Genomic DNA, 16,926 nt, shown 5'->3' with positions numbered 1-16,926 from the left:
TAGATATTAGAATTCTAATGTCCCTAATACATTTTCCTCCACAATGATTATCTACCTGCTAAATTACCCAGAAACCAAAGGTAACCTGACCTATCATGTCTTCCCCAGCATAGTGTTTGTTAGTGCTCAATTCTTAGACTTTGAGACTCAACTTGCTTCTTCCTTGTGTCTGACCAGTCACCCTTCTGACTGAATTATTCTTTCTTCAAATTTGTTTTGCCTTCAAACAAGGTTACTGCCCATATTGTTAATCTGAGAGTCGCCTTTAAGATGTCTGGACATAGGCTTACTTAATAGATCACTTCATAACCCTAAGAGTTTATTTTCTTTAGAAATCAAATGTACTATCTGGGAGTTCAAACTTTAAGTTTTGAAAGATAAGCTTCCAAGAGAAGGGGGCATTCAGTTTTTCTACATTCTCATGTGAAAATTGGGTGCCCCCTTTTATATATGGGATAACTGGGGTGGTTCCATTCCTTTTGAGGAATCTCCACTTTCCAGAGTGGTTGTACTAATTTGCAGTCCCACAAACAATGTATGAGTGAACCTTTTCCCCCACATCCTCACCAGAATTTATTACAATTTGTGTTCTTGATGATTATAATTCTAACTGGAGTGAGATGAAATCTCAATGTAGTTTTAATTTGCATTTCTTAAATTGCTGGGGATGTTGAACTTTTTTCATTCATTTGTTGGTGATTTGTATTTCTTTGAGAAGCTTCTGTTGAGTTCTTTTGCCCATTTATTGACTGAGTTATTTAGTTTTTGATGTTCACTTTTTGCATTTTTTTATATATTCCAGATATTAATCCTGTCATCTATTATGTGCAAACATGCATACATGCAGATTCATGTACTTTTCTACTGAGAGGGAAAATATATATTCTTAGTCAGGGCAACCCCTTTTGGAAAACTATATTCTGCTGACCCTGGCGCTAAGGGATAGGTTGTTGCCTCAGACCCCAGTATTAGAAGGGAAGAAAAATCGGTAAAATTGGAAAAGGACTGTGGGAACCAAAACAGGTGAGCCAGGAGAGTTTCCATCTACTAAAAATGGAGTGAGATCCATTTCCTTGTTTTTGTTTTTGTTTTTTGATATGGGGCATTGAACTCAGGGCCACTCTGCCACTGAACTGCATCCCCAGCATATTTTATCTTTTATTTTGAGACAGGGTCTTGCTAAATTGCTGAGACCTTAAATTTGCCATCCTCCTGCCTCAGCTCCCCAATCTCCAGGATTATAGGCATATACTTCATACCGAGCTGACGCCTTCCAGCGGAGTCAATTTGGCGCGGGGGACAAAAGAGTAGCGAGGCTCTTGAATTCGGAATGGTTTATTGATGAATCAGGAAACCCGGGAACTAGAGCCTTGAACCTGGAACCTCCAACCTCGAACCCCGGTGCTCGAGGAGAGCCGGCTTATATCCTCTCCAGGAGGTGCAGGGTAGGGCTGATGCCAATTATGCAAAGATTAGGCAAGGAGCTAGTTGCCCAATCATGGTAAAGGTCAAAACGAGCAGGCACCATCAGGAGCACTCGGGAACACCTGTGCACGCGCGTTGTGTGCATGGACTTAATTGGATATGGCCAATGACAAATCACCTGGGTGTGCTTATGTTAATCAACCTCCTCACCGCCGATGTGATCAAAGCAACCTCTGGCTGGCTGCCAGCCGCCATCCCGGCGCAGTCCACCCGGCATAGCCCCCAACACCCAGCTCCATTTCTTTTCAATGTACCAAAGTGAGAAGCAAGGTAAGTACTTAATTTTTTCCAAAAAAATGAAATCAGCAATCCAAGTTCTTTTTTCTTTTTTCCTTTTTATGGTACTGCAGATCAACCCAGGGATACTCTACCCCGAGCTTATCCCCAGTCCTTTTTATTTTTTACTTTGAGGCAGATCTTGCTAAATTACAAGTCTTGCTTCAAACTTTTGATCCTCCTGCCTCAGCCTCCTGAATTGTGGTGATTATAGGGGTGCAATGCTGTGCCCGAGTGCAACGCAAGTCCTTCTCATCTGAACACTTTCTCTTGCTTGTTCTCATGCAACTTATGTATCAATTTATATCCTTTCTTGAATCGTGAAATAATTTAAGATACATTCTTATTGCTTCTGGAAAGGGATATGAATTAATAATTTGTGCCTTGATCTTTAAAAAAAAAAAAAACAGTATAGCAATGTTTTTAATGGAAAAATTGCCAAATGGTCTTGACACATGCACTGTGAAGATTATCAGTGGGCATAAAGAAAGCTGAATGATGCATAGAAGCTCACCTTGGCAAAAGTCCTGGAAAATGGCCTGTCCCTTCACAGAAGCCTAGAGTAGACTTGGTTGTAGGAAATGTGCTATAGGTATACACATTTTGCTATTCCACCTGAAAAGTGATTTTAAAGTGGTTTGCTTTAAGATCTGGGAATGTAGCTCAGTGGTAGAATATTTGTCTGGCATAGGTGAGGTTTTGGGCTTGAGACCCACCACTGGAAAAAAAAAAATTCCTTTGTATATGCAACGGAAACTTGTATGCAGAGAAGATTTCACAGTAAAAATCATGTATCAGAAAAATCTGTTGAAATAACAAATCATGGTTTTTCTTAGTCAGTCTATGATCTTAGTTTTCCTCTCACATTGCAAAAGAACATGTGTTACAAGACAAAAAGGAATATACAAGCTTTCTATAAAACTTTATAAACCCTTCCTGGAAAAGAATACTAAAACATTTAATGAGGGAATCTTTCTATAGCCTTCTTTAACATTAAGACTGAAGAGAAATAAAAGTATAGACTTAAGCTACAATATGACCAATGATCACAGTAAGGAAAAAAACAATCAATAAAGTTTTTTTGTTAATATGTATCTTGTTTTGCTTCCTAGTCTCAAAATTAGTTCAAGTTTTCCTTTGGATAGACTCTTCATTTCAATATTTATTTATATTTTTACTATTGAAATTTTTATGTGTGAAATTTATGTTGAAAGGTATCATAGACTATGCAAAATCAAAAAGCAAACAGGTGTCTTTCTTCATGAACTAGCACTTAAAAGTTTGTCTCTATAAATTTAAAAAACCAGTGAGACAGACTTTTCTATATTAACATTCTCATCTAGGAAAAAAAAAACAACACCTTAAATAAGTGATCACTACCAATCAAGCATGATTCTCCATGTAATATACAGTTTTCAACAGAGACAATGAAACCTGCTCAATTCTGACTACACTTTGCAGAGTTTAGAAATCAGATGTTAAGAATCTTGGAAAAACAGAACAGAAAAACAGAATTGATTGGTTTCTATTTTTAAAAGATGGTATTTTGCCAAGCTTATTTTTTCAGAAGTGATTTTTTTTTTTTTTCCTGATGCTGTTTTAATGTTTTTAAATGTCTGCCTGAGGGGAATAATTCCCCTATTTCTGTAAATGCCATTTAGGAACAAATGTTTAGCAAATAAGTCCCTAAATCTTGGAGCTCATAGCCAGTCTTTTCCAACTCTAGTGTTAAGATCCTCATCCTGGAAACCACATATTTGTTTATGATTTTTGGTTGAATAATAGAAGCTTGAGGGAAAATCTTTGAGGAATACTTTTAACACTTTTCAGTTCTAGAATTATTATTCTCCAACTCTCCCCACCTTTTTTCCCCCTACATGTCAAGGCCAATGCTTTCCACCTTGAGGAAAGCATTTTTATATATTTCTGATTCTAGGAAGAAGTTTCTGGTTATTCAAATGTGAAGATAGAAAACTAGGTGACCCAGGCCTCTAGCAATTCAAAAGTAGAAAGATAGCTGGGTGAGGGGGAAGAGACCATCTGTCCTCTGGATGCACTTTGCAAGGAGGCGGGTGGAGTGTGAAGAGCTTCACCACCATTAGTGTGTGTTTGTCAGCAAAAGAGCTTCTGCAGACATGATCTACATGGCACGGTCAATCCCTATCAGGGGGTTAAATCACTGCATGGGTTAAGACTCTTACAACCCAATCATTTCTCCTCTGAATCTTCTTGCATTTCTCACACATGAGCTCACGTCCAAACCACAACAGTCCCCTTGGTTAGAATCCTGCACTCCCATCCACAGGTTTGGGAATCACCACCTAATACCACTCTCTCCTTGTCTGCTATGGGATTTTATTCTTTTTTGAAGAACTATTCATTTCCATTTTCAATCCACTTCTTTACTAGTGATCCTATTAATGCATGGGATAAGCTGTGCAGTCCAATAATTCATTTTCATATGATCTCCTTTATCTTCCAACATTCCAAAAGATAAAGTTCAGACTATACAAGTTTTATTTAATTATTTATTTATTACTTATTATGGCACTGGGGATTGAACCCAAGGGCATTGTAAAACTGAGCTATAGCCTCAGTCCCTTCCATTTTTTTTCTTTTTTCTTTTTTTCTTTTTTTTTTTATTATAAACAAATGGGATACATGTTGTTTCTCTGTACATGGCGTAAAGGCATACCATTTGTGTAATCATAAATTTACATAGGGTAATGTTGTTTGATTCGTTCTGCCATTTTTTCCCTTCCCCCCCTCCCCTCCAACCCTTCCCCTCCATCTATACAGTCCTTCCTTCCTCCATTCCTGCCCCCCTCCCTAAACCCAACTCCAACCCCAACACTAACCCTTCCCACCCCCCATTATGTGTCATCATCCACTTATTAGCGATATCATTCTTCCTTTGGTTTTTTGAGATTGGCTTATCTCACTTAGCATGATATTCTCCAGTTTCATCCATTTACCTGCAAATGCCATAATTTTATCGTTCTTTATGGCTGAGTAATATTCCATTGTATATATATACCACATTTTCTTTATCCATTCATCAATTGAAGGACATCTAGGTTGGTTCCACAATCTGGCTATTGTGAACTGAGCAGCTATGAACATTGATGTGGCTGTATCTCTGTAATATGCTGATTTTAAGTCCTTTGGGTATAGGCCAAGGAGTGGGATAGCTGGGTCAAATGGTGTTTCCATTCCAAGTTTTCTAAGGAATCTCCACACTGCTTTCCAGAGTGGCTGCACTAATTTGCAGCCCCACCAGCAATGTAAGAGTGTACCTTTCTCCCCACATCCTCGCCAACACCTGTTGTTGCTTGTATTCTTGATAATTGCCATTCTAATTGGGGTGAGATGGAATCTTAGGGTGGTTTTGATTTGCATTTCTCTTATTACTAGAGATGTTGAACATTTTTCCATATGTTTGTTGATTGCTTGTATATCTTCTTCTGTGAAGTGTCTATTCATTTCCTTAGCCCATTTGTCAGTTGGATTATTTACATTCTTGGTATAGAGTTTTTTGAGTTCTTTATAGATTCTGGAGATTAGCGCTCTATCTGAAGTATGATTGACAAAGATTTTCTCCCACTCTGTAGGCTCTTTCTTTGCATTGCTGATAGTTTCCTTTGCTGAGAGAAAGCTTTTTAATTTGAATCTATCCCAGTTATTAATTCTTGCTTTTATTTCTTGTGCTATGGGAGTCCTGTTGAGGAAGTCTGGTCCTAAGCCGACATGTTGAAGCTCTGGACCTACTTTTTCTTCTATAAGATGCAAGGTTTCTGGTCTGATTCCGAGATCATTGATCCATTTTGAGTTTAGTTTCGTGCATGGTGAGAGATATGGGTTTAGTTTCATTCTGTTGCATATGGATTTCCAATTCTCCCAGCACCATTTGTTGAAGAGGCTATCTTTTCTCCATTGCATATTTTTGGAACCTTTGTCTAGTATGAGAAAATTGTATTTATTTGGGTTTGTGTCCGTGTCCTCTATTCTGTACCATTGATCCACCTTTCTATTTTGGTACCAATACCATGCCGTTTTTGTTACTATTGCTTTGTAGTAGAGTTAAAGATCTGGTATTGCGATACCCCCTGCTTCACTCTTTCTGCCAAGGATTGCTTTAGCTATTCTTGGTTTTTTATTCTTCCAGATGAATTTCATAATTTCTTGCTCTATTTCTGTAAGGTACATCATTGGGATTTTAATTAGAATTGCATTGAATCTGTATAGCACTTTTGGTAGTATGGCCATTTTGACAATATTAATTCTTCCTATCCAAGAACATGGGAGATCTTTCCATCTTCTAAGGTTTTCTTGAATTCCTTTCTTTAGTGTTCTGTAGTTCTCATTGTAGAGGTCTTTCACCTCTTTTGTGAGATTGATTCCCAAATACTTTATTTTTTTTGAAGCTATTGTGAATGGGGTAGTTTTCCTAATTTCTCTTTCTGAAGATTCATTGCTTATATATAAAAATGCCTTAGATTTATGTGCATTGATCTTATATCCCGCTAATTTACTGAATTCACTTATGAGATCTAAAAGTTTTCTGGTGGAATTTCCTGGTTCCTCTAAGTATACCATCATATCATCAGCAAATAGGGATAGTTTGAGTTCTTCTTTTCCTATTCGTATCCCTTTAATTTCTTTGGTCTGTCTAATTGCTCTGGCTAGAGTTTCAAGGACGATATTGAATAGAAGTGGTGAAAGAGGGCATCCCTGCCTTGTTCCAGTTTTTAGAGGGAATGCTTTCAGTTTTTCACCATTTAGAATGATATTAGCCATGGGTTTAGCGTAGATGGCCTTTACAATGTTAAGGAATGTTCCCACTATCCCTATTTTTTCTAGTGTTTTGAGCATGAAGGGGTGCTGTATTTTATCAAATGCTTTTTCTGCATCTATCGAAATAATCATGTGATTCTTGACTTTAAGTCTATTGATATGGTGAATGACATTTATTGATTTCCTGATGTTGAACCAACCTTGCATCCCTGGAATGAAACCGACTTGATCATGGTACACTATCTTTTTAATATGTTTTTGTATGCGATTTGCTAAAATTTTGTTTAGAATTTTTGCGTCGATGTTCATTAAGGATATTGGTCTGAAATTTTCTTTCCTCGATGTGTCTCTGTCTGGTTTAGGAATCAGGGTAATATTGGCTTCATAGAATGAGTTTGGGAGAGTTCCCTCCTCTTCTATTTTCTGGAATACTTTGAGAAGTATTGGAATGAGTTCTTCTTTAAAAGTTTTGTAGAACTCGGCTGAGAACCCATCTGGTCCCGGACTTTTCTTTGTTGGAAGGCTTTTGATGATTTCTTCTATTTCATTACTTGAAATTGGTCTATTTAAATTGTGTATGTCCTCCTCGTTCAGTTTAGGCAATTCATATGTCTCTAGAAACATGTTGATGTCTTCGAAATTTTCTATTTTGTTGGAGTATAGATTTTCAAAATAGCTTCTAATTATGTTTTGTATTTCGGTCGTGTCTGTTGTGATATTTCCTTGTTCATTCCGAATTTTAGTGATTTGGGTTTTCTCTTGTCTTCTCTTTGTTAGTGTGGCTAAAGGTTTATCAATTTTGTTTATTTTTTCGAAGAACCAACTATTTATTTTGTCAATTTTTTGTATTGTTTCTTTCGTTTCAATTTCGTTGATTTCAGCTCTCAGTTTAACTATTTCCTGTCTTCTACTACTTTTGGTGTTGGTCTGTTCTTCTTTTTCTAGGGCTTTGAGCTGTTGTTAGGTCATTTATTTTTTGAGTTTTACTTCTTTTATTAAATGCGCTCCATGAAATAAATCTTCCTCTAAGTACTGCTTTCATAGTGTCCCAGATATTTTGATATGATGTTTCTTTGTTCTCGTTTACCTCTAAGAATTTTTTAATTTCCTTCCTAATATCTTCTGTTATCCATTCATCATATAGTAGCATGTTGTTTAATCTCCAGGTGTTGGAGTAGTTTCTGTTTTTTACTCTTTCATTAATTTGTAACTTCAATCCATTATGATCTGATAGAATACAAGGTAGTGTCTCTATCTTCTTGTATTTGCTGACATTAGCTTTGTGGCATAATATATGGTCTATTTTAGAGAAGGATCCATGTGCTGCTGAGAAGAAAGTGTATTTGCTCTTCGTTGGATGGTATATTCTATAAATGTCTGTTAAGTCTAAATTATTGATTGTGTTATTGAGATCTATGGTTTCTTTGTTCAATTTTTGTTTGGAAGATCTGTCCAGTGGTGAGAGAGGCGTGTGAAAATCACCTAGTATTATTGTGTTATGGTCTATTTGGTTTCTAAAATTGAGAAGGATTTGTTTAACATACATGGATGAGCCACTGTTTGGGGCATAGATGTTTATGATTGTTATATCTTGCTGATTTATGCTTCCCTTAAGCAGTATGAAATGTCCTTCTTTATCCCTTCTAACTAACATTGGCTTGAAGTCCACATTATCTGAAATGAGGATGGATACTCCAGCTTTTTTGCTGAGCCCATGTGCATGGTATGTTTTTCCCCATCCTTTCACCTTTAGTCTATGGGTATCTCTTTCTATGAGGTGAGTCTCTTGCAGGCAACATATTGTTGGATCTTTCTTTTTAATCCAATCTGCCAGTCTATGTCTTTTGATTGATGAATTCAGGCCATTAACATTCAGGGTTATTATTGAGATATGATTTGTATTCCCGGTCATTTGGTTCATATTTAAAATTTTTGACACATCTTGGTTCCTCCTTTATTTGACTGTTCCTTTAGGATAATTCCTCCCTTTGCTGATTTGCTTCTTTGTTTTTTATCTCTTCCTCATGAAATATTTTGCTGAGAATGTTCTGTAATGCTGGCTTTCTTTTTGTAAATTCTTTTAGCTTTTGTTTATCATGGAATGATCTTATTTCATCGTCAAATTTGAAGGTAAGTTTTGCTGGGTATAAGATTCTTGGTTGGCATCCATTTTCTTTCAGAGCTTGAAAAATGTTGTTCCAGGCCCTTCTAGCTTTTAGGGTCTGGATTGAAAAATCTGCTGATATCCGTATTGGCTTCCCCCTGAATCTAATTTGGTTCTTTTCTCTCACAGCCTTTAAAATTCTGTCTTTATTTTGTATGTTAGGTATTTTCATTATAATGTGCCTTTGTGTGGGTCTGTTGTAATTTTGTGTATTTGGAGTCCTATAAGCCTCTTGTCCTTGATTTTCCATTTCATTCTTCAGATTTGGGAAATTTTCTGATATTATTTCTTCAAATAGATTGTTCATTCCTTTGGTTTGTTTCTCTAAGCCTTCCTCAATCCCAATAATTCTCAAATTTGGCCTTTTCATGATATCCCATAGTTCTTGGAGATTCTGTTCATGATTTCTCACCATCTTCTCTGTTTGTTCAACTTTGTTTTCGAGGTTAAATATTTTGTCTTCAATATCTGAAGTTCTGTCTTCCAGCTGTTCTATCCTATTGGTTATGCTTTCTATGGAGTTCTTAATTTGGTTTATTGTTTCCTTCATTTCAAGGATTTCTGTTTGGTTTTTTTTCAATATCTCTAACTCTTTATTGAAATGATCTTTTGCTTCCTGAATTTGCTCTGTTAACTGTCGATTGGTGCGATCGTTCAATGCCTGCATTTGCTCTTTCATCTCATCGGTTGCTTCCCTAATCATTTTAATTATGTACATTCTGAACTCCCTTTCTGTCATTTCTTCTGCCATGCTGTCGTTGGACTTTATTGATGTAACATCTAGATTTGTTTGGGGCATTTTCTTCCCTTGTTTTCTCATATTGTTCAGGAATCAGTGGGTCATTAAGATATTGCAGATTTCCTCTATCAACTTATAATGTCCCTGAAGATTGCTAGTATATCCCCTCTTATCCTTCAGTAGCCTGAAGTCTTGGAGGAGGTTGATAATGCAGAGCTCCACGAAGAAGCTGCCTCTCTAGGTGTGGTAACCCTCAGGTGGCGTATATTCCCTGCTAGTGGGCAGAGGTGCCTCCACTTGTTGACCAATGGTCATCCAATGGGGAACTAGACTGAGGACTGAGGCAAGGCCTGTTTGTGCCTATGTCTCTGGCTTTACCGTCCCTGTGGGAAAACCTCCCCCGGCAGGGAAGAGTCACTCGGTGGGGACGTCTTGCTGGTCAGTTGCCCTCCTAGAGGTTCCCCTCAATCTACAACTACCACCTGGGCTGGGCTGTCTTCCTCTGCAACGATCCCAGGGGCCCGGACCTACGTCCTGGGCCTGGGAGCCTCACCCTACGCAGGCGAGTCTCCTTAGGCTGCCTCTCCCAGAGAATCTGCCCGCCGCCCTGGAAACTTCACTCAGCCCCTAGGCGTGTCTCTGTGCGGCTCCCCCAGCAAGAAGCCACCCAGCCCCTGGGACCCTGCTCCGCACCAACCGCCCGGCCATGCAGCCCCCCCCCAGCCACCACCTGGAGCCCCGCACAACAGCTCCAAGACCCAGAGACCCGCCACACACCCCCTCCCCCGGACAGCCACCCGGCCCCCGACGCAGTCACCAAGAGTCCAAACAACCCACCCCGGGTCTCCTCCTCCCGCCAACCACCCGCAGCCCCAGGCAGTCACCCCAAGTCCAAGCGACCCGCCCTGCTCCCCCCCACCCCCCCGGGCAGCCCCCTGGGCGTTCAGGAGCGGCGGCTCCGAGACCAGGCGACCCACCACGCTCCTCCTCCAGGCAGGCCACCGGCGTTCAGGAGCGGCCCCCCCCCAGTCCAATCAACTCACCACTCGCCTCCTCCTCCCACAACCGCCCGCGGCTCTGACGCAGTCACTCCCAGACCAAGCGTCCCACCGCTCTCCTCCTCCAGGCAGGCCACCAGCGTTCCGGAGCAGCCGCTCCGAGTTCAAACAGCTCGTCATGCAGCTCCTCCTCCGGCAACCGCCCACGGCTCCGATGCAGTCACTCCCAGGTCAAGCAACACACCGCGCTCCTCCTCCTCCTCCGGGCAACCCCCCGGCACCCAGGAGCGCTGGCTCTGAGTTCAAACAGTCACCACGCAGCTCCCCCTCTGGCAACCACCTGCGGCTCCGATGCAGTCACTCCCAGACCAAGCGTCCCGCCGCGCTCCCCCAATTCCTCCGGGCAGTCCCCTGGCGCTCAGGAGCGCCCACTCTGAACTCAAACAGCTCACCACGCAGCTCCTCCCCCGGCAACCGCCCGCGGCTCTGATGCAGTCACTCCCAGACCAAGCATCCCGCCGCGCTCCTCCTCCTCCTCCGGGCAACCCCCCGGTGCCCAGAAGCGGTCGCCCTGGGTCCAAACATCTCGCCACGCAGCTCCCCCCCAGGCAGCCGCCCGGAGCCCCAGCGGCTGCTCGAGTCCAAGCGCTAAGCTGAGCCGCCTCCTCTACGATGATCCCAGTTGTCCGTGTTTATCGCTCCAGCGGGGGGAGGGGCGTCTCGCCGAGCAACTCCACTTCACAACTTCCCTGCGTTCCGGGGCTACCGCCCCATCCGGGACGCCTCCCCAACGGGAGAGACTCACCCGGCAGCTTTGAGTTGGTCCCAAGTCTCTCACTATCTCCTCTTTTGAATCTTGCGTCCTGGAGCAGTGTCAAATGCAGCCGCCCTCTAGTCCACCATCTTGGCCCCCCTCTCCATTTTTTTTCATTTTGAGACAGGATCATGCTAAATGCCCAGGCTGTCCTTGAAGTTGGTGATCCTTCTGCTTAGGTCTCCCAAGTCACTAGGATTGCAAAGCCCAGCACAATTATTATTTATTAATCGCACAAATAGATATATTAAATTTGGTTACATAACTGATTGTGTATAATATCTTTGAATATGGAAGTTATTGTATTTGCCATGGTAAAACTTGCTGGTTGCTGTGAACCATTATTCCCAAACTTCAAAGACTTAAAGTTGCAGACCAAAGTTGGTCTGGCAGCTGTGTTCTGCAGCTCTCAGATGTTTACTTAGTGATGTTCCACTTTTCTAAAACCCTTTGATTACAGTCTCAGGACAGTAGAGAGAGTCCAGTTCTTCAAGTGACACAAATGATTTATACCTACATTTTATTTCCCAATGACATCACTGCAATCCACTTGATCTAATTGAGAAGCTTTTAACTACAGCATTCCTATATGCCCAAGAAGTGGAAATAACATAAACACAATGGAATATTATTCAGCCATAAAAACGAATGAAACTATGGCATTTGCTAGTAAATGGATGAAACTGGAGGCTATCATGCTAAGTGAAATAAGCCAATATCGAAAAACCAGAAGTCAAATGTTCTCTCTGATATGTGGATACTGACTCAAAGTAGGTGGGGCTGGGGGGTGGTTCACAGGATTGGACAGGGAGAATGGGGATAAGGAAGGGAGGATGGAAATAGGAAAGACAGTAGAATGAATTGGACATAACTTTCCTATGTTCATACATGAACACACAACCAGCATATCTCTACTTCATGTACAACCACAAGAATGGGAAGTTATATTCCATGTATGTATGACATGTCAAAATACATTCTACTGTCATGTATAACTAAAAAGAACAAATTAAAAATGAAATTTGTTTTGGTAAACAAAATTAATTATATAGAATGCAAGGTTAGATAATTTTCTCCTCTATCAACTGGACACAGACTTCTGCTAATTTCTTAGTGCTAAATTTCCCCATCGAACTACTTCCCCTGTGATGTTTGGTACTATAGTGAGGTCACAGAACAGAAGAAAAAATAAAATCAATGTCACTACAGGGGATATTCTATGGAATGAACTAACTAAATATGAACTCCATTAGTGGGAGATGGGGGCAAACAAGTGCAAGATTAAGTAATACTAGTGGGATTACAATCAAACCCAAGAGTTATGGAAACTTTATGATTCATGATCAAAATTTACTGTGAGTTATATAAACATAGCTTCTTAAATCAGTATATTAAATATCTTTGATCAGTGGGAAAAAAGAAGTGGAAATAAGATTGGTGAGCATCTAGGAAGTTTCTATCACAGTCCTTTTTTCTGACCACTCATCCCTTTTATTCATACTCCCGCACATGGAACACATTCACCCCTATGGCTAACACGAATCCCCAGTCACTGACTACATTAGCTCCAAATTCAGTCTTTCCAGTTGTTACATAGTCCTTTCCATTTGATTAAGATGTGATGCCCCAGGCTCTGCAGACCTATGAAATAAAAAGACAAGTAAGTGGATTGCACCCAAACACATATCTAATTATAATAATGGACCTGGGATAAGATAACCACAATTAACACTTTCATTGGAAAACTGTTTTGGGACAATTTTGAAATCCTAGCAGGACTCCTTTATTCAATGTTCTCACCTTCTGGAAGATTCCCCTTCATCCATTATTCTTCTTGGCCACATCTGGTGTGAGTATTGGGGAACATGCCCCTTTTAATGGCTCTATATATTTAAAATCCTGCGGTCTGCTTGAAGATTGGGTACAAAGCAGGTTGTATTAAATCTTAACATCCTTAGTGTATTTTATTGTGGCTTCATAGTTCTCTTGCCAAAATAATTTCTTCAAAAACTTGGCAATTTTCAATCTATAGTCATGTACTGCATGATGACATTTTTAGTCAAGAACAGAAGGCATATATGATGGTTGTCCTAAAAGATTTTAATGGAACTGGCAGAAATCCTACCACCTAGTGGTGCTGTAACTATTATAACATCATTGTGCAATGCATTACTCACATGTCTGTGTTGATGCTGGTGTATACAAACGTACTGTATTGCCAGTTGTATTAAAGTTCAATACATACAATTATACACAATATATATTTGATAACGAAAGTAAACAACTATGTTCCTAGTTTACAAATTTATTATATTGTACTTCTATCACTATTTTAGTGTAATTCTTCAACTTAGATAAAAAGTTTTCTATAAGACAGCATGCTGTGACACCTTGCAACAACCTCATCTTATATCTCTTGCTAACATTATGAAACAGCTAACATTATGAAACAGCCACGTTGAGTGATTGACCAATACAATCCAAGTTTGTGTACACACCTTCTGTGATGCTCACACAAAGATGAAATTTCCAAATGATGCATTTCTCAGAATATATCCCTGTTATAAAGCCATGTGCAATTCTATTTGTTTCCAGTCAGATCCATGTGCCAGTAACAACACACATATAGTTTTTTTGTTTTTTGATTTTTTTTTTTTTTACCTTAGAAATGATTCCAGTTAGATTTGTGTTGCTTCTTCACTCCATGGTTCCTCTTTCTTTTTTGGGGGGGTGGCGGGGGGGCAGGGGTACCAGGGATTGAACCCGGGTATGCTTAACAACTGAGCCACATCCCCAGCCCTTTTTAATATTTTATTTAAAGACAGGATCTCACTAAGTTGCTGAGGCAGGCTTTGAATTTGCAATCCTACTGCCTCAGCCTCCTGAGCCTCTGTGATTATAGGAGTGTGCCACCATGCCTGGCTCATGGTTCCTCTTTTTATTTCATGGTTATCATCTTGGGACTATCAATAGAAAAAGATGTGAAGAGCCTAAACGGATCTTTTCTGTGAGTACCTTTATTCAATGATTAAGTCGTAGTGAGCATTTAAAAAAATCATTTTAAATTAAATTTTTATTGATATATAACATTGGCTTTGTTTTTGGTTGTTTAGCCTTTTTTTGTATTGAATATTGCACTGGGACACTCTAACACTGAGCTCAATCCCCAGAACTTTTGTTTATTTTTCATTTTGAGACGGGGTCTCACTATGTTACCCAGGCTGTCCTCCAATACGTGATCCTCCTGTCTCAGTTTCTTGTCCTGGTCCTTGGAATACAGGAGTGCACCATGGTGCCCAGCTTGATATATAATATTTGTACATATTTATAAGATATAATATGATGTTTTGATTTATGTATTATATTGGATGATGATGAACTCAGGTAATTAGCATATTCATCACCTTAAACTTTTTTATTTCTCTATGAAGAATACATTCAAAATCCTCTTCTTAAAATATTCTGAGATATATAATTAAATATTGTGAATTATATTCATCCTGCTGTGCCATAGAATACCAGAACCTATTTCTCCTAACTGTAACTTTACACCTTTTTTTGGTACCGGGGAACTGAATGCAGGGACGTTACCACTAAGCCACATCCACAGCCCTTTTTACATATTTTATTTAGAGAAAGCGTCTCGCTGAGTTGCTTTTAACTCACAATCCTCCTGCCTCAGCCTCCTGAGCCACGGGGATGACAGGTGTGCACCACCTGCCCCATACTTTACACCTTTTGATCAACTTCTCCCCATTCCCCACCCTAGTCTCTGGCAACCACTCTTCTACTGCCAACTCCGATGAGAAAAACTTTTTTAGATTTCTCATAAGTAAGACCAGGCAGTATGTGCCTTTCTGTGCCTGGTTTATCTCACTTAACATAATACCCTCCAGGTCCGTCGTGTTGTCATGATGACAGGATTTCATACTCTCTTGTGGATGAACAGTATTCTATTAAAAAACAATATGGAGGTCTCTGCCTCTAGAAAGTTGTATATAAAAACATTTTAAAAATTATAAAGATATCAAAAATTGAAATTATTGCTAGTATTATAATAATGCAATATCAAGAAAATAAGATTAATAGATTCTTGAGATTCTACTTTGTATTTATTCAGATTCTTTGTATTTTTAATTTATAGACTGAGAACACAAAATTGAATCAATCACTTTCCATTTCATTTCATTTCACACTATCAGCATCCATGCAATACATGCTTTTCTCTTTATCCTTCCCTCCACCCCACTGGAGATTGAAGACCGGACTGCTCCATCACTGAGCTGTAGCACCAGCCCTTTTTGTTTTTTACTTTGAGACAGGGTCTCAGTAAGTTTCCCAGGCTGAGCTTGAACTTTTGATCCTTTCACCTTAGCCTCCCAAGTCTCTGGGATTAGAAGTAGGTGCCACTAAGCCCAGCTCCAACATTTGTCTATCATTTCTATGTTTATTTAGCCCACATATATCCTCAAAAATAAATGTATAGTATTTGTGCACTACCCAGGGAGGGGTCCACATGGTGTTGTTCTTGATTCCTATCATAACTTAAAGGGAAAGTGTCACAAAGACCAGAGCCCTTGATGTCCTGCAAATGAAGGAGGATGTCTTCAAATTTCTTGCAGCAGGAACCCACTTACGTGGTACCTACCCTGCTATCCAGGTGGAACCATATATCTACAAAAGAAAAGGAGATGACAGCTACATCATAGATCTGAAAAGGACCTGGAGAAACTTCTGATGGACAACTTGTGCCAGTGTTTCCAGTGAAAACCCTGCTGACGTCAGTGTCATATCCTCCAGGGACACTGATCAACAGGCTGTGATGAAGTTTGCTGCTGCCACAGGAGCCACTCCTATTGCTGGCTACTTCATTCCTGGAACCTTCACTAAGCAGATCCAGGCAGCCTCCTGGGAACCATGTCTTCTGACCCCAGGGCTGACCACCAGCCTCTCAGAAGTGTCTGATGTAAACCTACCTACCACTGCTCTGGATAACACAGATTCTCCTTTGTGCTATGTGGATATTGCCATTCCATGCAACAACACGTAGTTCTCTCTGTGGGTCTGATATGGTATATGTTGGCCTAAGAAGTTCTGTGCATGTATGGCACCATTTCCTGTGAACACCCATGGTAGGCTATGCCTGCTCTCTACTTTTACTGCAATTCCGAAGAGATCGAAAAGGAAGAGTAGGCTGCTGCTGAAAAAGCTGTGACCAGGGAGGAATTTCAGGGAGTGCAAAATGCTCTAGTTCCAATGTCTACTTGTACTCACCCTGAGGTCCAAGACTGCTCTGAAGTCATGCAACACCTATCCAGCAGTTCCCTACTGAAAACTGGAGTGCTCAGTCAACCACTAAAGATTGGTCTGTGTCAGGGTCCTCTCTGTCACGTCCCGCGTGGAGGAGGAAAGGGTTGACTGCCAAGGAGGATGCTGGCGGTTTTTCTATTACCCAAAAAACTTATCTACTCAGTAAACACACAAGATCCAATACTCTTTTTTATGAGAGAGGGAGTGTGACAGGTCCCGTCCATAACAACTCTGGTCTCTTTACAACTGTTTATTTGTGAATTTTTTATTTCAATAGTAGGATACAAACTTCGTGGCATCTTCTTTCCTACTCCTGATCAGTTTTATCAGAAATTTAATCAATCCT

At 40.2% G+C, this 16,926-nt stretch overlaps 1 pseudogene; it reads left to right on the top strand.

The window, feature by feature from the left end:
- The first annotated feature begins 14,969 nt into the window (after positions 1–14,969).
- On the top strand, positions 14,970–16,688 carry LOC124994276 (40S ribosomal protein SA-like; annotated as a pseudogene).
- The last annotated feature ends 238 nt before the right edge of the window (positions 16,689–16,926 follow it).

The sequence above is a fragment of the Sciurus carolinensis genome, chromosome 10 (assembly GCF_902686445.1).
Source record: "Sciurus carolinensis chromosome 10, mSciCar1.2, whole genome shotgun sequence".
Classification (NCBI taxonomy): Eukaryota; Metazoa; Chordata; class Mammalia; order Rodentia; family Sciuridae; genus Sciurus; species Sciurus carolinensis.
The sequence above is the reverse complement of the archived record's forward strand: the minus strand, read 5'-3'. Positions and strand labels throughout refer to the sequence as shown.